The 25,626-nt window shown below is 35.9% G+C and overlaps 1 long non-coding RNA gene across 2 annotated transcripts; it reads right to left on the reverse strand.

Moving 5' to 3' along the window:
* Window positions 1-1,129: 1,129 nt before the first annotated feature.
* Window positions 1,130-16,688, reverse strand: LOC148865345 (uncharacterized). Of its 2 annotated transcripts, none has more exons than XR_016109161.1 (3): window positions 16,519-16,688; window positions 9,181-9,370; window positions 1,130-1,577 (listed from the first exon to the last, which is right to left on the reverse strand). It is a non-coding gene; the product is annotated as an uncharacterized LOC148865345 (long non-coding RNA). The 2 variants fall into 2 exon arrangements; XR_016109160.1 differs by having other exon boundaries at window positions 16,494-16,688.
* Window positions 16,689-25,626: the final 8,938 nt, after the last annotated feature.

The following is a 25,626-nucleotide window of genomic DNA, read 5'->3' on the forward strand; positions in this document are numbered from 1 at the left end:
TCGAAAGAGGCTGCTGATGTAATTAGGAAATAGCCAACCCATAGCTGAAATCAACTTTGGTCAGATAGCTTAATGATATAATTGTTGAGTCATTTCTGCTAGCATTTTCGTGAAACACTTTCTCTAATTACTTAAGGTGGTTTAATCCGAGAATACCTAGGATTGTTCGTTAATTAGGGAATCAGCCTTTAGATTTTGGACTATCAGATAACATAAAGCAGATCTAGTACTAGTAGTTATTGGATTAATCCCCATGGGAACGATACTCTACTCATTAGTAGATTACTTGATCAGCTAGTGCACTTGCTAGTGTAATCCAAACACATCACACGCACACCCAAAACAACGTAATAGAGAGTAGTCAGAGTTGTCTAAAAGAGTTTCTCATGATGGGACATACCATGTAATACCTTTGTTGGCAGTCAATTTATTAGAAAAACTGCAGTTTCTACCACATCAACCCAAAAGGAGAAGGGGAGCTTGGAGGAGGCCAATAGATGGAAGCTGGGATGAAGGAGGTATCAGCAGTGTTGCAAGTTGCAGAGGTACAAGACCTGAAATGATAACTCCTGTGGAAGCAAGAGTTGTGCTTGGTGTTGCTTCAGGAATTCCCAGAAATAATGTTTCATCAAATACCACATGGTGAGCTATAAAAATATGCCCTGAAGGGACATGGAGACACCTGTAACCATTGTGAGAGGTATTGTAGCCAATAAAAATGCACTGAAGCGACCGGAATTGAAACTTATTCTTGCTGTAGGGTCAAAGAAAGGGATAGCATGCACACCCAAAATAGTGTAATAGAGAGTAATCAAGAGTTGTCTGAAAGAGTTTCTCATGACGGGACATACCATGCAATACCTCTATTGGCAGTCAATTTATCAGAAAAACTGCAGTTTCTACTGCATCAGCCCAAAAGGAGAAGGGGAGCTTGGAGGAGGCCAGTAGAGATAATGCAGATTCAACCACATGTTTGTGCTTCCGTTCTGTTCGTGTGTATGGGGCACGCCAATCGATGTGTGATGCCTTGAGAATCTAAGTACCAGGAGAGAGAGCGATACTCTCCTCCCCAATCGGACTGAAAGACTTTTATTTTGGCATTGAATAAAGCCTCTACATGTCTCTTAAATTTAATAAACAAATCACAAACATCTGATTTCCCAGCCATAGCCCATAAGATACACCCAAGCAAATTTTGACCAATCATCCATAAAAATAACATAATAAGAAAATCCATTATTCAACTTAACGGGAGCAAGTCCCCATACATCTAAAAAAATTAAATCTAATGGATGCTTGGACTAAGAAATAGATGACTTCAAGGGCATTCTACGACTCTTGCCCATTTGACAGGATTCACAAACAGACTCATTAATACTAGATCTAATAAATGGAAGACCAAACTTGGAAATAACTTGTTGTACATTTTGTATAGCTGCATGACCAAGGTGATGATGCCAACCACAAAGTGAGGTACATTCTCCAAGAAGCACTTCAGGTGTGATTGTGGTTGGCGCAAGAAAACTGTATAACCCATCTCTACTGGCCCCTTGAAGGAGGATTCTCCCCGTATGATCCTTCACATAGAAAACTAATAAAAAGTAAATTTTTGCAGATAGAAGGAACATGACAAATATCTTTTAAACAAAAAGCATGCTGATTAAAAATCATAGAAGAAGATCATGTATGATGAATATTCAAACATTGACTGTTGCCGACCTTCGTTTGATCTAGTCTAGTATACTCAGTAAGATTTTGTAGATTATCTAGATCTGGGGTCATGTGAAGAGTAGCCCCATAGTCCAGGTACCAATTGGGATCAAAATTATTTTCATACTGATTCTAGGGTGTATTAACCCCTCCTTGAAATGAAGAAGGATCATTGCAAGAATTATCAAAAAACCAAAGGCATATTTTGCTTTTCTACACTGTAGGGCACTACGTCCAAATTTATTACAAATCTGGCAAGTGACATTATTTTTACCTCTGTGTCCTCCAAAAAATTGTTGAGATTAATTTTGAAATGATTGGTTATTATATTGTGGATCACCACGTCCACACCCCTCACCTCTGTTGTTGTTGAAGGTTGGAGAGCTGTTGTGGGGGTTTTGAAAATTATTTTTCTTAGGAGGGACGCCAGCCAGATTTGCACTTCGAGTGTTTGATGCAAGAGCTAGGTCTTCAAGCCAGCTTTTATGGTTCAGAAGTTCTCCCATAATATCAGCAATATTGAGGTCTACTACATCTGGTTGATTGGTAAGTGTTGTAACCACCGACTAATATTCACTCCCTAAGCCAGATAAAATGTAAAGTACTAGTTCAGACTTGAGCACTGGTTCAGATGTTGTAGAAAGACTGTCAGCAATGGATTTTGCTCACTATATATAAGTAGAAATAGAAAGAGACCCTTTTCAAAATTTTACAATTATCTTCACAACTATAGTACCCTAGATAGGGAATGTGTAGAATAACTATGAACAAGGGAAGTCCATACATCAAATGATATCGACAGACCTACCACTTGCGTCATAACTCCTTCAGTGTGAGAGGAAATCAGCTAACTCAATACAAGTTGATCGATGTCTGTCCATTTTTTGAATTCAAGGTTCGCAGTCATCCCTGTACCATCCGGATTGGGTATAACTTCAGGCGGTGGCTTCTTGTTACCTTCTATGAGTTCCAGCAGATGGGGGTGTCGAAGGATGGGAAGGAAATGAGCACGCCATAGTAGGTAGTTGTCGCTTCCTAATTTGATAGGAAGATAATGAGTGACGTTCTAGATTGAAGGGAGCGCACTACTTAATGTTGAGCCATTGTTGGATGCTGCTACCATGTGCGCCGGTCTTTGTCGAGATGGCTCTGATACCAAGTTAAAAAGAAAAATAGAAACAAAATAATAGAAATATTGGAAAAAGATTTGATTAACTTGTATGTACTAGGGTTGAATCAACCCTATTTATAGTTACAATGGTTGAGTTACAGTGAGACTATACAAGGATAATAGATAAAGATTATCTGGGTTAGTTTAGGGTTATCTAGGATAATTCTTATCTGGAAGTAGGATTAAGATTATCCCAGTTTGTTATCTTGAGATAGGATTAGGAGAACATAGATGGTTGGGCTTTCTTGATGGGCCTAAAGATTTACGTAGGCGTGCATGGGCCATGCATGGGCCCATGGATGTTTGCGTTCTTAGAAACAAAGTGTAGCAGAGAAAACAAAATAGAGGAGGGAGAGATTTAGGATTGATCCGCCACTACTAAGAGTTGTAGCAGCAGTAGCAATCAAAGAAAAATGATAAACAAGGGATGGGGAAGTGCAGATAAGTAACAAACTAGAGGATGGTTCGAATGGAATCACCGGTAGATGTAAAATTATTCAAAACACTGAAATAGAGGGAGAGATCGGAGAAGAGGGATTTCGATCCAATTTGTCACTGCAACTCATTACAGTGGCAAAGATTGAACAACGAAAAAATGTGAGGAGAAGAAAAAGAAGAAGAAGAAGAAGAGAGATTGGAGATGGAGTAGACTCATCTCTGCCGATTGCTTTGGTTTGCGTTCAAACAAAGAAGAGAGGGAATAGTGTATTCAGATTAGTGATTTTTGGAAATTCAATGGTAGAAGAAGGAGAAGAAAAAGAAGATGAAGAAGAGAAAGGGGGGGAGAGAGAGAGAAAAATAGGAGAGAATGGTCGGAGGGGTGCCACTGGTTCACTGCCACTATCAAGAGAAAGGGGAAGGTGAATAGTGTATTATCTTGAATGAAACAAGGAAAGAGGGTTAAAGTGAGTGGAGAGGCAAAAAGGAGTTCTCGTGCACCATCATTTCATCATGTTCAGACCAATTTTCTTTTGGCCAATTGACCTCTCATAGGTATCAAGAACCTCCAGAATCAAGGTACATTTGTCATAAAAGAATAAAAACAAATAGGTAACAGTGATGAAAGCAATTTATCATGTGAAAACCAATTACTTTTGTCAAAGTGACCCCTCCTAAATATCAGAAACCATACGGAATCAAGGAAAATTTGCCATAAAGAAAAGCAAACATGTAGAAAACAATGTTGAAAGCAACTTATCATGTGAGAACCAATTACTTTTGGCAAAGTGACCCCTCCTAGGTATCAGAAACCTTACGAAATCAGGGCACATTTTTCGTAAAAAAAAGCAAACACGTACAAAACAATGATCAAACCAACTTGTCATGTGATAACCAATTACTTTTGCCAAAGTGACCCCTCCTAGGTACTAGAAACCTTATGAAATCAAGGTACATTTTTCATAAAGAAAAGCAAACATGTAGAAAACAACGATAAAACCAATTTATCATGTGATAACCAATTACTTTTGGCAAAGTAACCCCTCCTAAGTATTAGAAACCTTACGGAATCAAGGCACGTTTGTCGTAAAGAAAAGCAAACATGAAGAAAATAGTGATGCAAACAACTTATCATGTGAGAACCAATTACTTTTAGCAAAGTAACCCCTCCTAGGTATTAGAAACCTTTTGGAATCAAGGCACATTTGTATAAAAGAAAAGCAAACATATAGAAAACCTTAATTAAAACAACTTATCATGTGATAACCAAATACTTTTGGCAAAGGGACCCTTTCTAGGTATAAACCTTATGGAATCAGGGCACATTTATCGCAAAGAAAAGCATATCAAAAACAACTCATAATTCGAGAACTACTTACTTTTTGGAAAAATGATCCCTCCTAGGAATTAGGGCACATTTGTTGTAAAGAAAAGAAAAGACGTACAAAACAACGATGAAAGCAACTTATCATGTTAGAACCAATTACTTTTGGCAAAGTGACCCTTCCTATGTATCAGAAACCTTACAGAATCCGGGCACATTTGTCATAAAGAAAAGCAAACACGTAAAACATAGCAACGAAAGCAACTTATCATGTGAGAACCAATTACTTTTGGCAAAGTGGCCCTTCTTAGGTATCAAAAATCTTACGGAAGCAGGGAATATTTTTCATAAAAAAAACCATATTGTAAAACTCATTTATCCTGGAAAAATGGCCCTTCCTAGGTGTCAAAAACCTTATGCAATTAGGGTACACTTATCACTAAGAAAACCATGTTAGAGACAAACAAATCAATCATCAAGACTAGGTAGGACAAAAGGTTCAAAATTCTTGCAAACCACAATCATAAGCCACCAACAAACATTCTTTTCTTTTAGTTTTTTTAGAACATTTTGAAAGAATTTAATAACATATTTCAAGTTTTAATAAAGGTCCTAAAATTTTTATACCATAATTGCTCTTTAGCATAGCATAATGTGAAGAACTCAATATCAACCTTTATATATCACTATTTATCATTCTTTCCTTCTTATTTTATCTTTTCTTTTCTACTTTTTTGTTTTGTTCTTTTTTCATTTTTCATTTTTTTATTTTTATTATTATTTATATCATCTCCATTTATTCAATCAAAATAATAGTGCGGGTCAAAGCGTAGGGGCTGACATGACCAAGGAGGTTTTCTACATGGGTCAAAGAATCAAGGCTAATATGACCAATGGGATTTCTGATGTGGGTCAAAGCATAGAGGCTAACATGACCAACAGAATTTCTGACGTGGGTCAAAGAATAGAGGCCAACATGACCAATGGATTTCTGATGTGGGTCAAAGCATAGAAGCTAACATGACCAATGGAATTTCTAACGCGGGTCAAAGCATAGAGTCTAACACTACTAATGGATTTCTAATGTGGGTTAAAGCACAAAGGCTAACATGACCAACAAAATTTCTAACATGGGTCAAAGCATAAAGGATGACATGACCAATAGATTTCTGACGTGGGTCAAAGTATAGAGGCTGACACGATCAATGCAATTTCTAGCACGTGTTAAAGCATAGAGGCTTACTTGACCAACGGAATTTCTAACACAGGTCAAATTATAGAGGCTAACATGACCAATGGATTTCTGATGCAGGTCAAAGCATAAAGGCTGACATGACCAATGAAATTTCTGATTTGGGTCAAAGCAAAGAAGTTGAAATGACCAATGGAATTTCTATCATGTTTCAAAGCATAGAAGTTAACATGACCGGTGGAATTTCTAACGCGGGTCAAAGCATAGAGGTTGAAATGACCAATGGATTCCTGACGCAGGTTAAAGCATAAAGGCTGACATAACCAAAAAATCTTCAATAAAATTATGAACCCAAGAAGCAAAACACTAAAGTGTGAGATAAACACCCAAAGGGATTTTTTGAAAAATAAAGCGATGGTTTGCATGAAAGATCCCGAAATAACCAACATATAAGCAAGCAAAAGGATATGATGTGATGGTAGAGTCAGGATAGAAGTTGAGAATGCACTACAAAGGTTGAAACATCTCCTCAAACTGTGGTACAAGGAAGTATTTAATTATTGAGAAATGCACAAGGATATGAAATATGGGAATGATAAGAAGGAAAAACTTCAAAACTCAAGGGAAAAAGTGCCTTCATTCTCAACTCATATGAGAGTAATTATGTCCAAATGGGTTATATCTGGTTTGCATCAAATGAGAGTCAGTATCCTCTCTTCAAGATCATTACTTAAAACTCATTGAATTCAAAAGCATGTTCTATGAAAATGTAAGGTGTTGAACAAGGGATTCATTGTAGGAAAGGCCTTTATCACAGAGTGCCTGCACCAGTTTTTCTTTTTTGTTTTCTTTTTTTGTTTTCTCTTTTTTTTGGCAAACATAAATGATGGGTTATGAAGCTAATACTTCAAGGGAGAGAATCACAATTATGATCCTTCATTGCCATCCAAATAGGTCTCTCTAGTGCTGATTTGTCAATTTTTCTAGGATCAAGGAGGTTTGGTTCTATAGGACGAAACACATGGGATGGGGATTACAAATGATGGGTCAAAAGGCCCAAATAACAATTAATATAGGCACCAGGTGCTCAAATCATCTCTTTAGGGATTTAATTCAGGGTTTACTCTCATCAACATATTTTTGTCCTCTTTTTCTTTTCTTTTCTTTTTTTTTTTTTTTTTTTTATCAATGCTCTCTTTATATCCATATGGATGGAGATTGCTCTCCATATTCTTCATCAACATGAATTGTGCCTTCTTATTGATCAGGGAGGACTTTATTTTAAGATGAAATGTAAATAAGTAGGAAAGATCAAGACCAACAAGTGGATGTCATCATGAAAAATTCCATAGTGATAAAACCATCTTAGCTGCCCCAGTTTCTTCTAACTTTTTCTTGATTCTCCATTTGCCAATTCACTATTGCATTGATCCTCCTTGATAATTGCCCAACTTTCCTTGAGTATTTCATTCTTAGCAAAGGTACCAAAAGTTCATTCCCTTTTCCTTTCTTTTTTTCTCTCTTGTATTTTTTTACACTTTTTTTTCATTTCTTTTCCTTTCATTTTCATTTTTTTCCTTTTCTCTTCTTTTTTTTTCTTTTTCTCTTGAGCTCTTGCTCAATTACTCTAATAGCATTCTGCTTGCTTAGACACCTACTAGCTAGGAAGTATTTATTGTGAAGATAAGGCTAACAAAAAATTCAACGGCCAAGTAGGGGACTTTACTTCATGTAATCAGGATTGAATGCACAAAGTCAAACAAGCGGCCAAGGATGGCCTCCCTTCATTTCATTATCGACTACACGTTACATATTAAAGAAGAACATGTTGAGCATAGTCTATTCTTAGTTTATTACCTTCTACTCTAGATACGGTTAAGATTCCTTTGGTGTAGCAAGCTTACTCAAACACTCTCATTCTTCTCTTTTCTTTTTTCCTTTTTCTCTTTTTTTTATTTTTTTCTTTTTGTTCTTTTTTTTTCATTTTTTTAGATCTTTGATGATCCCTGAGGTGCATCCCATGGAACTTACTAGTTCCTTGAAAAAAAGTCTAGTGAATGAGCTTAACTGGCTAACAAGTGAATTTTGACAATTCATAAGGTCATAAGGAAACAAAAATAGCCGATGATGGCCTCTAGTCCTTTCTTTGATTAATCAACAAAGCACTAGGTTAGGATGGTGCATTTGTTCTGTGTCGGCTCAGGCATTACTCAAAGGAAATGTAGCATGCTTTGGTAGTTGCAATTCTACCCTAGTTCGAACAAAGATGATGGCTTTATTACAGGTTGGAAGGTCAAAAGGAAGTTCAATTATAGAGCTCTTGATCAACAACTAACTTTCCTCAGGCATGCTTTTGGGGCTTTGAGAGGGGACAAACTCTGCCTTCTTCTACGAGCAGACAACCCTGAATAAACTAATCACTCTCTTTTTATAAGTAAGCATCTCAGGCAAGGGAAAGAGAAATGAGGGAAAATAAGATTTTATTTATAAAAGTGGTCAGACCCATGAGGTGGACTGCTCTATGTACCCCTTTGAAAGGGATCAAGCCGGACATAGTTCAAAATATCTTGGAATGACAAAAAAAGAAGATAGCAAACTAAAAGCAATTAACGAAAGAAGAATTTCAATGGCTAGAGGTAGGGTAGAGAGCATTAACCCCTTATCTTAAAGATTACATTCAAATTTAGGCAATTGGCCTAACACTACAGATGATACCCAAAATTGACCAAAGAAAACATTCAAAATATGCTGAAGAGATGAATGAATGGGTTACTCAAAGATGGTTCCAGTGGCTCTAAAAATACAATGAGGCCCTTGGAGGGCTAAACCTGTGGGGGTGGATCCATAATCTATTGGTTGTCAATTCCCATGGGAACTATGGAGGTCTCAACCTGTGAGGGCGACCTCACAGTCTATTGGTTGTCAACTCTCGCGGGGAGCATGGAGAGCTCGACCCACAGGGGTGGCCTCACAGTTAGGGTTTGGAGACTTTGTTCGAGCTGATCATTCTGATTCTACCCTCTATGGGGGTTCCGTCGATTTGGGGGTTATTGTTTTTGCTTGAGGATGCCATCACTTGAGGCTCAGAGAATGGGTGAAACTTAGATTTTATGTAGCGTGTTTCCACTAATAGCACCAATTAATGGTGCCTAATCTAGTGCTCCCTGTTGGCAAACAACTTAGATGCCATGGAGTAGGTCACCTAGCTAAGCTATAAACAAAGAGATCAAAGTGTCTGAGTTGCTTTACCCAAGGTTGGCACTCCGATGCTTAAGTCAACAAAGAATTTTAAGAGAGATAAATAGCAAGAGATCTAGAGAGTTATGAATGCTAAATTGCACATACCTCTTCTAATTGAAGGAGACACCTTTATATAGGTGCAAGTAGTTGTAACCGTAACGTGTCTGAGATCACTATGAGGATGTGGCCATAGTGCGTCCAAGATCCTCAGGAAATCGTCTGCCATGCTTGGGAGTAGTTCCTCAGTTAGAAAAGGAATCTTGATGTGTGACTCATTGTGACACTAGCAAGTGCACTATCCATTCAAGTAATAGAGTAGTGAGTAGAGTATCATTCCTATGAGGACTTATGTAGCAACTACTAGTAATAAATCAGTCTACTGTTATCTAATCAGCCAAAATGTAAAACTAATGAAAAACTGAAATTAAAACTACAAAGTTATTTCTAATACATTGGACCAAACACCTTGTATGCAAGTGAGGAGATAGGCTAAAGATTCATAGAAAAATAAATTCAACAACTAGTTTTCTAGGAAATTTGAGTAGAATAGGATTCAATCTTGGTTTGGTGAAATCCTAAAGCAATGAACAGCCTCTCTCGGGCACATGTTCAATCTATGCATGGGTGACAGTTCTTCTATCTGTAGCAATTCTAGGGCTTCATTTCAGCTGAATGATCATCAACTCAGCTAAATGAACACCAACCGAATTGTGCAAGTTATCTCTAACCTTGCACTCAATTCGGCTCTTGATTGGCAGATCTGAATTCTTAGAGTCTTTCTCAAGCACTCTTGGAATTCCAAGAAAGATGAACAATTTGGCCAGATAGAATTAAAGCTAATAGAATTCTTTCTCAAGTAATTCAGGTACTACAAGTTCATGATCTGAAATCACAGATCTGATTTTAAAGAATAGCAGTTCGGATCTCACCATTTCATTATCTGAATTTACAGATCTGAGATTGGAAAATAGCAATTCAGACCTTGTAAGTTCATGATCTGGAATTTCATATCTAAGATTTCAGACTAGCAGTTTGGCCAACAATCCACAATTAAAATTCCAAATAAGAAAACTTCAAGATTGAATCTACTTTACTCGAATGAACTTAGAAAACAAATTACAAAATTGAATTTACATAAAACAAGCTTTGATTACAGCAAGAAAGGAAATTTTGATGAAGAAATTACATAAATCTTAGCTGAATCCGATTACCAAATGGTGCAGAAATCAATTGAGAATTAAACCTTGATCTCCAATTGCTTTCTCCCCCTTCGAATTCAGCTTCTTCTTCTCTTGAATTTGCTTGTTCCTCCTCTCTTCTCCTCTCTTGCGCTTATCTCTCTCTCTCTCTTTCTCTCTTAGAACAAGAGCTCAAAGAGAGTTTGAAATCAGATGTTGGACCCCTTTTCCCTTTGCTCTCTTCTCCTTTTATAGCTTTCTCCACAGCCCCTTTCCTCCTCTAGAAAGTTCTACAATGCGATTTCAGATAATTCGGGCTCGATTTTGACCCTGACTCAGTCTGTGTCTATCAAAAATCAAAACATAAAAGTTCTAGAACTTTTCTTTATCTTTCCAACTCATCTTGAATCATCTCAATCGAAGTCTGGATGAGAGAGTTATGCCCAAATTATTATTTGGTGCCAAAATTATCCAGAATTACCCAATTAGCCTTGTTTTTCACTTAACGCCTCATTTATCTCTTCTAGAAAGTTTCCCGCCTTTAGGCTCCTTGGACTACACTTTGGGCTGCTCTTGATCTACAAATGGGCTCCTCATTACTGGGCCGAATAGGCTTCATTGGAGAGCTTTGGTTGTGCTCTCTCTTTGGGCTTTCCCAAAGAGTGCAGCATGGGCTGCATGGGCTGAATGGCCCTCCTTTGACCTCTCGGCTGGGCCTTGCTCCCAGCTGGGCTGTATCACCTTTTATTTGGCCTCCTTTAGCATGATTTTATGCTCTTTTTCCCTAGACTTGTCCCCTTTGACAATTTCTTGAAATCAAGCTAAATTGGGGTAAGAATTCACACAAATCAACATCAAAACTATGCATAAACACCATAATTTATATGTAAATTGTGCACACATCAAACACCCCAACACTTAAGCTTTTGCTTGTCCTTAAGCAAAGACATAACCCATAAACTGATCATCCATCATTATTCTCACCATTTACCGGATGAATTTTTAGGAGGATGATGCATTGAATGGTCGGGAAACTTGTGTAAGTACTCTGCTCCATTCCTATGAACTACCGTTCTTATCATATACATAAGGTCTAAGGAAAGGTAGAATATGAGGTTCTTCATGCTCCAACATTCACTTCCATTCTTCATGCAAATCAGCACCTTGACCACTAAAATTAACCATTACTATGAGCTTGGTTTCAAATCTGTCATTGCATCTATCTGAGTGTTCAATCACATTTTTGGTGTGAGTGCATTTTATGCTCCATCTCACATGGGGCATTTTCTCTTTTTTCTTTCGGTGTGAGTGCATTTTATTCTCCATCTCACAAGGGGTATTTTCTTCTTTTTTCTTTCGGTGTGAGTGCATTTTATTCTCCATCTCACAAGGGGTATTTTCTTCTTTTTTCTTTCGGTGTGAGTGCATTTTATGCTCCATTTCACACAAGGTATTTTCTTCTTTCTTCTTTTGGTGTAAGTGCATTTTATGCTCCATCTCACACTTTTTTTTTCTCTTTCTTTTTTAATTATTGAACCTCATGCATTAACAGTTCAGATGTGAACTAGCTTGAATGATCATCAATTAACTGCATTCTACACATGAGGATAGCTAGGGTCAATCATGCTGAAAGTCATATTCAGCTCTCTTAACCTCATGCATTGTGCTAAGTTGGATCATTCACAAGAATAAATGAAAACACATACAATGGTCTCCCTCAACTCATTGTATTCCCTCTTTTAATTCACCTAATAAACAACAATGATCTTAAGGGGCTTTCTAGTTTATTTGGTTATGTCATTGTAAGCATGTGTGTGTTGGGATGATTGAGGTGCATGGCTACAGCCTCACTCCCCCACACTTACGATGGACATTGTCCTCAATGTTCCTAATGTTAGAGAGTAACAAAAAAAAATCTAGCAATGAAGGTAATTGCATGAAAAGCATTATCAATCAATGATAGGGGTTAGAGGACTTTCCTGAAGTTTCTTCTAAATACTACAATAGCTATTGTGATGGGAATCCTCTAGCTGCTAAGAATCACATAAAACTACAGAGAGATATCAGCAACTTATTTAATTAACATCCAACATAAATACTAACTAAACTCAACTGATATGAATAAGAAAAGCAGAAACAAAAACAAGAGAGTTTATGACTAAAAATCTGAATTGGGTTGCCTCCCAACAAGCGCTTGTTTTTTTGTCTAAAGCTCGACCTTCTAGTGAGGTGCTAACCGCTGGCCTAAAAACAACCACCAACCTCATCATCAATGACACCTTTCGAGCTAAAGCTGTCATGTATTCCCGAGACACCTTCAACAGCTTTTCTCTTTGCAAATGGCTCAAATCTGCTGATATGATTACTGGTAGTGCTGATGGAGCCTCTAAGAAAGCATACTCTAGAGGTGGAGGGGTTGCTTCAGCTCAAGGGAGGGTGGATTTTGGGCTGAATGCTTGCTTATGGGTATTGGCGGGGTATCCAAGCCATCCAACTTGAGACACTCTTTCCCTTGAAAATGTGGATTGGCATTCAGGTATATGCTACCATGCCTTGCATCTTTTCATTCTCTTCCCTTGCAGCTCCTTCCTCTTGTATGCAAAGCTCAAGGGTGTTGGCCAACCTGCTAACCTTGTTTTCAGCCTTTGCCTTCTCTTCACTTTAGTACTCCCTGGTAGAGTGCCCGGTATGCTTGTTGAAATCAATTGTTCCAACTGCCTGACTTGCTTCTCCAAGTTCTTTATTGCTATTTTGTTATTCTGAAATCTGGTTTCAGCACTAGCTATGAACTTGGTCATCAGCTCCTCTAGGTTAGATTTCTGTTCTAGCTGATGGAAGTTTTGGGGGAAGGGCTTTGGCATATGTTGATTTGGCCATGACTGATTCGGGTATCCTCCCCATCCAGGGTTAAAGGCACAAGGGTATTGACTGTATTGATGCCTTGGAAAGTGGCCAACAAAGTTTACCTGTTCTGGAGGCTGCATAAACTGATTTCCAACTTGGCATGCAGTGCTGATGTGGCCTCCCCCACACCAATCACAAGTCATGAACTGCACATGCATGGCTTCCATCTACATTTCATCTATTTCCCTGCTGATTGCACCTATTTGTGCAGATAAAGTTGTATATGTGTCCACATTGTGAAGACCTTGCTGCCTTCTAACTTATGCTCTTTCGGAATGCCATTGATGGTTGGTTGTTGTCATTTCTTCTATCAAAATAGTAAAAAAAACTATTGTACACTAATCAAGGAATGTAAGCTATCAAACAAGCAACAATCCTAAGAAAGAGGAACTGTTAAACACTAAAAGAGTAGAAATCTACAAAGCAAAAAATGCTGAATGCTACCTAACAAGAAAAACTTCAAGAAAAAGAACAATCAGCCGGCTGAAAACTAATATAGACAGATCTGAAATCTGATATACAAGACTGAAATCAAGAAGACTGCACACTACCAAATTGATATACAAGATTGAAACAAGAATAGCAGCCTAAGATTTCTAATTTCAGCAATGAAGAGTAATTTACACAGATCTGAACTATAAGAATTTTATAAAGTACACTGAATTACAAATCAGCTATACTACCAAGGCCAAAACAACAACCAAAGTCTAAAAAGAAAAGCAGCCTATAAAGTTCTATCAAATCAGCAATCTATCAACTCTGGCCTGAAGTCAGAAAGGCATAAAACAATGTATATAGGTCTAAACTACTACACTAAAGTCAATATACAAAACTCAAATCAGTTAACTACTGAAACTAGAACTGCTATAATTTCTTCTTTTTTTTCTTCAGTGTGCTCAGATCTGATTTTTTATTTCAGCACTGAAATCTACTGTGTACAGATCTGAACTCCTATGTTTTTATGAGATATATAGACCCAAAAACTAGCTAAACTAGCAGAACTAAAACAGTAATCAAAACTAAACAAATCAGCAATAGAAAAAAAATAGAGCACTAATATCAGTAATGAAGAATGCTATATGCAGATTTGTGTAGAACTGAAATCAGCTAACAGTTAAAGAAATCAGCAATGAAGATCAAAAGAATTTTTTTTTTTTTTTTCAGTGAGCTCAGATCTGATTTTTTATTTTCGTAGTGAAAGTTAATATATGCAGATCTGAACTAAAACAACTGCAAAGAACCAAGAAAATCAGTCATAGGAAGATACAAATCTGAACTACACCACAGAAATCAGAAAACACAGATCTGAAACCTACTTTAAATCAGAATTATATCAGATCTATTAAATCAGAAATAGAAGCTATAACAGCAGAAAATCATATCTGAAATCTATCAACTCATCCAAGTAACCTATAGAATTAATAAGCTATATTCTACAGTAACCTAACCTAGATGCATTCAGCAAGGGGAAAGAAGAAAAGTCTGAAACTTCTGAAACTACTGAAACTAACTAGATCTGAACTAGGCAAAGCAGTAATAGGAAAATTCAGATTTGAATCATACTACAGATATCAGAAAATACAGATCTGAATCCTAGTACAATGGAAAGAGAATTCAGATTAACCAGTGTAGAACTAAAAGAAAAGATTACCTAAATCAATAATTGAGTGTGTGCAGATCTGAAGAACTACATCTACCAGCTACACTACTGAATTAGAACAGCTATGTATGTTTCTTTTTCTGTGTATTCAGATCTGAATTCTGATTTCAACAATGAAAAGTAATGTATACAGATCTGAATCACACCATTTTTATCAAATATGCAAGACTAGAATGTAGCTACACTACTGAAACTAAAACAACAGACTTAAAATTTTTTTTCTTGTGTGCTCAAATCTGCATTTTGATTTCAGCAATGACAGTGAATGTATGCAGATCTGAACCACACAATTTTATGAAGTATACAGAATAAAAGAAAACACAACTCCACTCCTGAAACTAGAACATTATTTTATGAAAGATGCAAGATTATACTACTGAGACTAAAACAGCAATCAACAATGAAGATCATAAATCAATTTTTTTTCCAGTGTGCTCAGATCTGATTTCTGAATTTAGCAATGACAGTTAATGTATATAGATCTGATCCACACTATTTTTATGAAATATGCAAACTAGAATGCAACTCTACTACTGAGACTAAATCAGAAATCAAAGATGAAGTAGATCACCAATAGAAAAGAGAACTAACTAGATCAGCAATGGAGTTTCATGCACACTAATCTAAACTATAATGCACCAAATTGAAAATCAGATTAACAGTGGCTAATAATTCCTAATATTGATACAACAAGTCCCCGGCAATGGCGTCAAAAGCTTTATGTGTGGCTCATTGTGACACTAGCAAGTGCACTAGCCGCTCAAGTAATAGAGTAGTGAGTAGATTATCATTCCCACGAGGACTTATATAGCAACTAATAGTAATAAATCAGTCTACTATTATCTGATCAGCCAAAATATAAATTAATGAAAAACTGAAATTAAAACTACAAAGTTATTTCTAACACATTGAACCAAACACCTTTATGCAAGTGAGGAGACAGGCTAAAGATGCATAGAAAAATAAATTCAGCAACTAGTTTTTTAGGCAATTCGAGTAGAATAGGATTCAGCCTTGGTTTGGTGAAATCCCAAAGCAATGAACAGTCTCTCTCAAACACATGTTCAATCTATGCATGAATGACGGTTCTTCTATCTCTAGCAAAAATCTAATCCCCATGCATGCATTCAGATCTAGCAATTCTAGGGCTTCATTTCAGCTGGATGATCATCAACTCAGCTAAATGAACACCAACGGAATTGTGCAAGTTATCTCTAACCTTACACTCAATTCGGCTCTTGATTGGCAGATCTGAATTCTTAGAGTCTTTCTCAAGCACTCTAGGAATTCCAAGAAAGAGGAAGAATTCGGCCAGACTGAATTAAAGATACCAGAATTCTTTCTCAAGTAATTCAAGTATTATAAGTTCATGATCTGAAATCATAGATCTGATTTTAAAGAATAGCAGTTCGGATCTCACTATTTCATTATCTGAATTTACAGATCTGAGATTGGAAAATAGCAATTCAGACCTTGTAAATTCATTATCTGAAATTTCAGATCTGAGATTTTAGACTAGCAATTCGGCCAACAATCCACAATTAAAATTCCAAACAAGAAACTTCAATATTGAATCTACTTTATTCGAATGAACTTAGAAAACAAATTACAGAATTGAATTTACATAAAACAAGCTTTGATTACAACAAGAAAGAAAAATTTGATGGAGAAATTACATAAATCTTAGCTGAATTCGATTACCAAATGGTGCAAAAATCAAGTGAGGATGAAACCTTGATCTCCAATTTCTTTCTCCCTCTTCGAATTCATCTTCTTCTTCTATTGAAGTTGCTTGTTCCTCCTCTCTTCTCCTCTCTTGCGCCTATCTCTCTCTCTCTTTTTCTCTCTTAGAACAAGAGTTCAAAGAGAGTTTGAAATCAGACGTTGGACCCCTTTTCTCTTGGCTCTCTTCTCCTTTTATAGCCTTCTCCTCAGCCCCTTTCCTCCTATAGAAAGTTCTCCCATATAGAAAGTTCTCTCATCTAGAAAGTTCTTTCATCTAGAAAGTTCTATAATGCGGTTCTAGATAATTCGGGCTCGATTTTGACCCTGATTCAGTCTGTATCTATCAAAACTCAAAACATGAAAGTTTTAAAACTTTTTTTTATCTTTCCAACTCATCTTGAATTATCTCAATCGAATTACAGATGAGAGAGTTATGACCAAATTACTATTCGGTGCTGAAATTGTCCAGAATTACCCAATTAGCCTTATTTTTCACTTAATGCCTCATTTCTTTCTTCTAGAAAGTTTCCCGCCTTTAGGCTTTTTGGGCTGCACCTTGGGCTGCTCTTGAGCTGCTCTTGATCTACAAATGGGCCTCCTTATTGCTAGGCCGAATAGGCTCCATTGGAGAGCTTCGGTTGTGCTCTCTCTTTGGGATTTCCCAAAGAGTGCAACATGGGCTGCATGGGCCGAATGGCCCTCCTTTGACCTCTCGGCTGGGCCTTGCTCCCAGGTGGGCTGTATCACCTTTTATTTGGCCTCCTTTAGCATGATTTTATACTTTTTTTCCCTAGACTTTTCCCCTTTGACAATTTCCTAAAATCAAGCTAAATTGGGGTAAGAATTCACACAAATCAGCATCAAAACCATCCATAAACACCAGAATTTATATGTAACTTGTGCACACGTCAAATATGCATAGATTAACTCTGAAGCAGGCAGCACAGGGATATGGGTTTAATGGTCGAACAATGTAATCCCATAGGAGTTGGGCACGATATTTCACATTAAAATTACTGGTCACTACGTCAAGCAGGTCGCCAACTGGGTATCGAGGGAGGTCTCCCCTAATGTCAAGGTCCCTAGCTCGGTGGTGATGAGGTCACCACTTGAGTCTTCATCAAGTTGATGGAGGTAGGTTGCCTCTTCTACCGACCTAGTCCTATCAAGATCTTGTGTCATTAGGTCGGTGGAGGTAGGTTTCCAACTGAGTCTCCGTCAGGACAGTGGAGGTAGGTCACCTCTTCCGTCAATCTAGTCCTGTCAAGATCTTACGCCATTAGGTCAACAGAGGTAGGTCGCCAAATAGGTATCTGTCAGATCAATAGAGGTAGGTCACCAATTGGGTCTCTATTAAGTCGGTGAATCAGTAGAGGTGTAGGCAGGTCAGCCTATCAGGTCAGCGGGTCAGCAGAGGTGTAGGTAGGTTAGCCGATCAAGTCGGCGGGTCAGCAGAGGTGTAGGCAAGTCAGCCTATCAAGCCAGCGGGTCGGCAGAGGTGTAGGCAGGTTAGCCACCACGTCATGCAGGTTGCTACCTAGACCTCAGTCTGGTCGGTGAGACCTTAGCAGGAGGTATCCCTTGTACTGAGGCCTCAAGCTTGGTCATAAGGTGGTCATCCTGATCCTAACAAGGTGTCTATAGGTCGGCCAGAGTGATGTGGTAAAAAAGCGCCCTTAGGGCATGCAAGGATCATTTGACGTGGTTCCAAGTAGGTCTCCATCATTTTGGCTAAGGCAAGTCATCGCCTACGTGGTGTTGGAGTATCATACAATGGTTTTGGGATCCCCACATGGCATGCTATCACTACAGGAACAAATATATTGTCATCAGTTCTTAGTAGCTAATGTTGGGCCACATTAACCACTATAAAGAGATTTCCAACTTGTAAATGGATTAGTAATTTATTCTTTAAACTATTTTCTTGTGTTCTTTAAATATTTTTAACCTATTTTCATTGGTTTAGTTCTTGATCATTAAGGTAGGAGATGGTTTTCTCTTCTTTATTCCCATATGATGGGTTAATTTTACATTTCCATTACATTTAAGCCCACATCATAGGATAGCAAGATATCTACAATAGTAAGTAATATTTTTTATAACAGTTTATTGTAAGGCTTTCAGTGGTTGAAGGAGCTAATGTTGGATTTATCATATAGAAGTTAATTCTTTCAAAGGTAAATTTTGATGAAGGTAACTACTAAAAATTATTAATTTTATTAATGAACCATAATAAATAAGAGTATTAAGAACTTTATAAATGATAAATAAGAATTTTACTAATTCTCATTACCTTTGCAAGAATTTTATTTGGACATATCTTTATATTAATGAACCATAATAAATTGGATAAATAAGAATATTTTTTATAGATGCATAAATATAAAACAAATTGCAAAAAAATTGGAAATATACACAAGTACAAGTATATCTATGTGTGTGTGCGTTATTCCCACTTTTAGAAACCAACTATTAAACCTCATTTAGAAAGTTCCTCATCATATGAATGTTGATGAATGATGATATTTATGATTACCCCCTACCCCTTCTTTTTTGTTAATGACAAAATATGGAGAAAATGTGATATTGATGAAAAATGGTTGTTGTAGGATTGTTGCACAGAATGAGGGAGATTTGAGTTTTAACTCCCGTGTGAAAATGAAGGATTTCAATTAACCTCCTGGAAATATGCAAAAGGAGATTTGAATGTTTCAACTCCCATATATGTGAAATTGGAGGAATTTTAGTTACCTCCTATGTAAGCAACAACTCAAGGGAGTTGTCATCCCATCTCCCAAATGAATGAAACTGAAAGAATTTCAACTCCACCTCCAAATATATGTCTATGCAACAACTCAAGGGAGAATTAAACAAAAAATACCCCATAATGATTCAAGGAAAGTATTGACCCAAGTGATGGATCCAAATGAGAACTGAATGAAAATAGAGTATTCCCCATGAGATGATATTGATTAATGAACAGTTGGTAAGAGTACAAATGCAAATATGTACAATACAAAATACACAAAATAATACAAATTAAAATAAAAAATTTTGCACTCTATGTATTTGTATTTGTACTCCTTCCAAACTGAGCCTATGGGAAAAATGATATATATATATACTGAAATGCAACCATTTAACAATTTATTATTTGATATATTGACTATTCCTGTGCTCATCAGTATTCATTTGTTTGAATAGTCATTGCCTGTAGATTAGGGTTAATTACTTGAATATATGCTTTTATTGAGGGTCATATCCAATTGTCTTGATTAGTATATATATATATATATATATACTGAAATGCAACCATTTAACAATTTATTATTTGATATATTGACTATTCCTGTGCTCATCAATATTCATTTGTTTGAATAGTCATTGCCGGTAGATTATGGTTAATTACTTGAATATATGCTTTTATTGAGGGTCATATCCAATTGTCTTGATTAGTATTCTTCTGCATTATTGAGCATAATTATTTTTATAGCCATGATCCAGGAGAGTAGTACTCTTATAATGAACTTAAATGTTTTATTGTTATTTTTCATCAATGGTTTATCATCATCAAAATGGAGAGACTGTTGACCCTATGTGTTTTAATGGTAACAAACACATTGAGAGTATTAATAGTGTATCTAAGTGTGTAACATCCTTAGTAAGTTTCTTTGTTCTTATATTATATATAAAGCTAGAATTCTATAATTGAGCTTAATTATTTTATATAGCCTGATCCAGGAGAGTAGTGCTCTTATATTGAGCTTAAATGTTTTATTGTTATTTTTCATCAAATTGTTTATCATCAAAATGGGGAGATTGTTGACCCTATGTGTTTTAATGATAACAAATACATTGAGAATACTAATGGTGTAACTAAGTGTGTAACATCCTTAGTAAGTTTCTTTGTTCTTAAATTAGATATAAAGATAGAATTCTATAAATGATCAAGTCAATGTTTTTCTGAGTAGTTGCTTATGCTTTTTTCAGAATCTACACCATCACAAACCTCTTTTCCCAGCCAAGGAAACTCCAAAAAATCAAGCATCAAGGATATTCAAGAGATTAAAGGCATTAAAGCTACTAAAGACTGATCTATTACAACAACTATACATGGATTCAAGATTTATAAATCAAGTAGAATTTATTTGTTTTTATATTAGAATCTCAATGTAAATTAGTTGTATGATGCAACTCATAGATGTTCAACAAGACTGAACTCAATCTTCCTTAGAAATCATAATCTATAAAGGCATGGTTCCTTGGCTTTCCTAAGCTTAATCAGCATGCTATAAATGTTAGAAAAACATATTTAAAATCCAAAAGTTTTCCGAACCTCTAGATAAAATGTGCCAAGGTTTTTAGGTGTTTAGGTTGTCTATTAAGAAAATTGGAACTGACTATGAAAAGTAATTGCCTACTCCAGATTCATGTGTCGATTAATTGCAATAGTTGAGGCGTGCATAGCCAAAACTTAATAAGTAGTCAACTACACAAACAAATGTCTTGACTAACTATGATAGTGGAGGTGTTCAAATTGCTCATTTTGAGAACATGTGCCAACTACTCAAACTTACTTATCTTACAAGCTTAATAGTCGACCAGTAAGGAGGAACTAGTCGACTGAAGGAGAAAAAAGACTCCTCCCTTTGTGTTGTAACCGACTATTAGAATAGTGTAGTTGTGTACCATAAAAAAATTTGACCATTTGAAGGATCCAATAGCTACATTAAATTTGTAAAGACTTCCAATAAGTTAATGGAAACTTGAATCATTTCCTGAAAGAATAAAATCCCTCCAATGCCTAGAAAACAATTACTTTCTCTCAATCATTTATAAATAGAGATTTTCAGCTTGATTCAAAACAAAGTTAGAAACAAAGCTTGTGAAAAGATACTTGTGCATATCTTGTATATATTGTAAGTAGTTGTTTCTCAAAGAGAGCAATCTAAATCTAGAGTCTTTTTGGAGGAGATCCCTGAGCTTCATTAGTATTAGAGGTGAGATATGTTTGAGAAGCCTTCTTATTCTTGTCCATTTTGTGGAATCCTCATCCCTAAGAAAAGCACCTATGAATACTCTAGAAGTTCAGTAGTTTGAGCTGTAATTGTTTTTATTTGTCTATGAAGAGGTTGGTCATGCATTATAAATTAAACCTACTCTCGTGCTTATTAGTGAAAGATCTTTAAGTAGGTAGGTGTTCAACTTATTGAACACCATTATGGTCTTATTGACACCTTTGTTAAGCCAACTGGGTAAGTCCAAGTAAGAAAGGTATTGCAGGCATCTAAGAAGCCCTACAAGTTGTAAAGGCTTGGATGGCACCCGAGAAGTCCATTTAGTTAGTGGAAACCATCAGTGGTGGTTTAAGGTAGAGAACATAGGTAGGGTTGGCCAAACCTTTATACAAATATTGTGTCTCTTATAGTTTTGTTTCTTTTCTTTTCAAGTTTTCTGTTAATTTTATTTATGCTAACTTCTGAGGATTGCAATACTTGATACCTTCAGATCTTGCATATTTGATCTTTGTTTTGTTTCATTTCTTTTATATCTATAAAATACAAGGACATCTAGTGCAGTTATTAAGCATCATCATTACTAACCCTACTAACTACATAAACATTACTAATTTCTTTACATTTATTGTCATTGCTATTTATATTTATTGTTCATTTACATTTCCAACAACATTTTCATTTTTGTAGTTAGTTTTGTTGTTTTGATAGTTGGTACAAATCTTAGTTATTTTGTGTATGAGGTCCTTTCTCTCTACTACTTACTTGTTAGTGGTTTGTCCTCTCTCTCTAGCTGCTAAGGCACACATCACCAAGTGCAACTGCCATTTATATTTGAGCTTAATTTCAATTGCTCCTTTTCTTTATACAGTTATTTTATTTATTGCTCTTATTGTTTATTAACTATGGAACCACTAACCATATAGCAACAATAGCTCCTTAACTATTCAATTCATTTACCAATTACTATCCTCTTGTTAACGATCTGTATAATTGTTGTGCTTTATTGTTGATTGCTATCCCAGTCAGCTCCTAGTATATTATCTGCTAATCTATTTTGTTGCTTTAGGTTCTTTAGTTAATAGATCAATTGTGTAAAGTGTTTTATCTTGATCAAGTACTGAACCTAATTGACCAAGCTTAAAACTTCCACTACAAGTAATTGTCAAAAGGCTTTGGTTTTGTTTGAGGGAAAGAGTGTTGAGCTTGATTGTCTAAGAGTTTATGAGTTTGGATTGAATTCCAATACAATCAGAGTTATTAAAGCTCTACCCAAATCACCTGCCTCTAGGGTAAGGGCATCAAACCCAACACGGAGAACTATCAATGGAGTGTCCCTCGAGATAGGGAGCATTTGATCTGATGGACATTCTTTATCACCTACCACTCAAGCTAAACTAATGGTGAACCAGTTTGATACCACTTGTTGCACAAGTAGCCTAACCCAAGAGGGGGTGAAATTGTGTTCTACAAGTTTCTTAACCAACTATTCCCTTTTCAAAGTGACTACAAAACAAGAATGATTGAGAGCAATAATATGAAGTGTAGTATGTACAAAGATTACAAGATTGAATATTAAAATCAAAAACAAATATTAAAAGCAAAAACAAACTCATGGCTCTACCATTTGTGAAACTCTACTTCTATCATTTTCATTCCACTCCCCATCTAGTTTTTTCAAGTTATCCATCCATCTATAGTCTTAGCTAGTTTTAATGGACTATTTTCAACTGCATCCCAAAAGGTTGTAGTCTATGAAGTGTCCCTCAGGGTAGGGAGCATTTGTTTCGGAGGCCATTATTTATCACCTAATGGTAATGGTGAACCAACTCGAATACCACTTATTCCATAGATAAGCTAACCCAAGAGGAGGATGAAGTGGGTTTTACAAAATTTTCCCGACCTAATGCCTCTTCAAGGTTGCAATACAATAAAGATAAAGAGCAAAAATATGGTGTGCAATATGTATAACAATTGCAAGATTGAGTATCTTAAAAGCAACAAAAAATAAATATCAATAACAAATGCAATAACAACAAAAGGAACACAAAGGATTTGTAAAGGTTCATCCAAACCAGACCTACATCCTCTCTCCAAGCACACCACCTAAGAATTTCCACTATACCAATTAGGCTTTTTGGTGTCAACAAGACCTTTCACTAGATAAACTTTTAGGTGCTATCAAAACTTTGGAGTACTCAATCGCAAAATACTAGTCATTCAACTGGAAAACTAGTAGCTAATCTAATACAATAACAATGATATATATAAATGATAAACATAGTATAATGCCTCTACAAAGCTAATATGCAAATACAATTTAAAATTACTCAAATGTAAGAGAATGCATAATAACAAATGGGCCACATATGGGAAGTTGTTCTTGAATTTATTCTTGAATTTTTTATGTTGTTTTTAATACTCAATCTTGCAATCCTTGTACATACTACTCTTCTTACTATTTCTCTCAATCATTCTTGTTTTGTATTCAATTTGAGAAGGGAATGGTTGGTCAAGAAATTTATATAGCCCAATTCACCCCCCTTTCTTGGGTTTGACTACCTAGGCAATATTATTAGTTTATTCTTTATGCTTTTCCAAATAAACCACCAATGCAATTGTCTATAAGAGTTTTTTTTTTTTTGGAGGGGGGGTTATTTCGCAATGCTAAGAGCTTCTTTGTAAGGAATTTATTTCGCAATGTTAGTGAGAGAATGACTCAAGAGGAAATAATCTACCACGAGCTGAAGGGTCTATAAGAGCTAGGGGTAACCAAAAAAGACATGGGCTGAATTGGTAAGGAAATATTTAAGGGTCTATAACTTAACAATTGGGTTTAAACAGTGAAAGACTTTGCATCTTTAGTCAATACTGAACTTTCCATTTAGGGTTGTAATTGTGTCAAATCCAAATTGGATTCATCTACATCCAATCTAACCTAGGAGTCCAATATTTCTGATTGGATTTGAATTTAATCCTACTCTTCTCTATTATCATTAAAGTAAAGAAAAACAAAAAATTATTTAAACTTATACATACATAAAAATTGTATATAAATACAAATTATTATATATAATATCTGTTTTGTGATTTATGCACAGTTAATTCAGGCAAGTGTACCTTAGTCAAATGTGTGTATAATGATGAGAAAAGTGTTGATCCCACAAAGACTAGATCACAGTATCAAATCAATTTTAAACTAACCTAATTTGAACTTGTGAATCAATTGAATGAATAAAAACTAAAAGAATTAATACAAATCCAAGAACTTAATAAAAACTGAATTGATGGATGAATGCAACTAGGGTTTAGATTTCATTCAATCAAGGTTACATAATTACCTATTTAATCCAACTCGAGACCGAAATTACCCTAAAGTATATTAAAGTTACTTGCATGTGATGGTGGATTTTCCTAAATTAATTAATAATCTTTCTCAAGTCATATTAACCCTTTTTTAATCCAATTCTACCATCAAAATTCTAAGTGGTTGTCAAAATAAAAAATAAGCATTAATTTCTTTGGAAACCTCTAATCGTAGAAGGGGATTTGACTCACTAAGCTTCCTTGATTCCCACACATGAGCTAATCATCTTTCAATGTCATAGTCTATCATGTGATTTTTATTGCCTAGGGATCTAATTCATAACAATCCTTTGGTCAGTCATGCATGAATCATCAAATCATTAAAATATTGGCCAATTCTTTTAAAGCATTAAGCATAGCAATAAAAATTCTTCATGCAAATAATAAAGGTCTTGAAGTGAATTACACAAATAACTATATAATCTTAAGATCAAAATCGACCTAAACTCTAGCTAAGAGAGTTTAGCTAGACATCATTAAATTCAACATACTCAAGAAAATTAAAGGGGAAACACAACAAGAGCACAGCAAATGATGAATAGAATAATAAGAAAAATTTAGCCTTTGAAGGTAGAAGACAAGTGAAGCAACTAAGCCATTGCCCCTCTTGAATTCGAATTCTTCCTCTCTTTCTTGGGCGTGCTGAAATTGGTTCCCCTTCTCTTCAGATGTGCTGAGAGTTGAGATGTGACCAACCTAGAAG

The sequence above is a fragment of the Nelumbo lutea genome, chromosome 3 (genome assembly GCF_056320005.1).
Source record: "Nelumbo lutea isolate HS-2025 chromosome 3, American lotus-T2T, whole genome shotgun sequence".
Taxonomy (NCBI): domain Eukaryota; kingdom Viridiplantae; phylum Streptophyta; class Magnoliopsida; order Proteales; family Nelumbonaceae; genus Nelumbo; species Nelumbo lutea.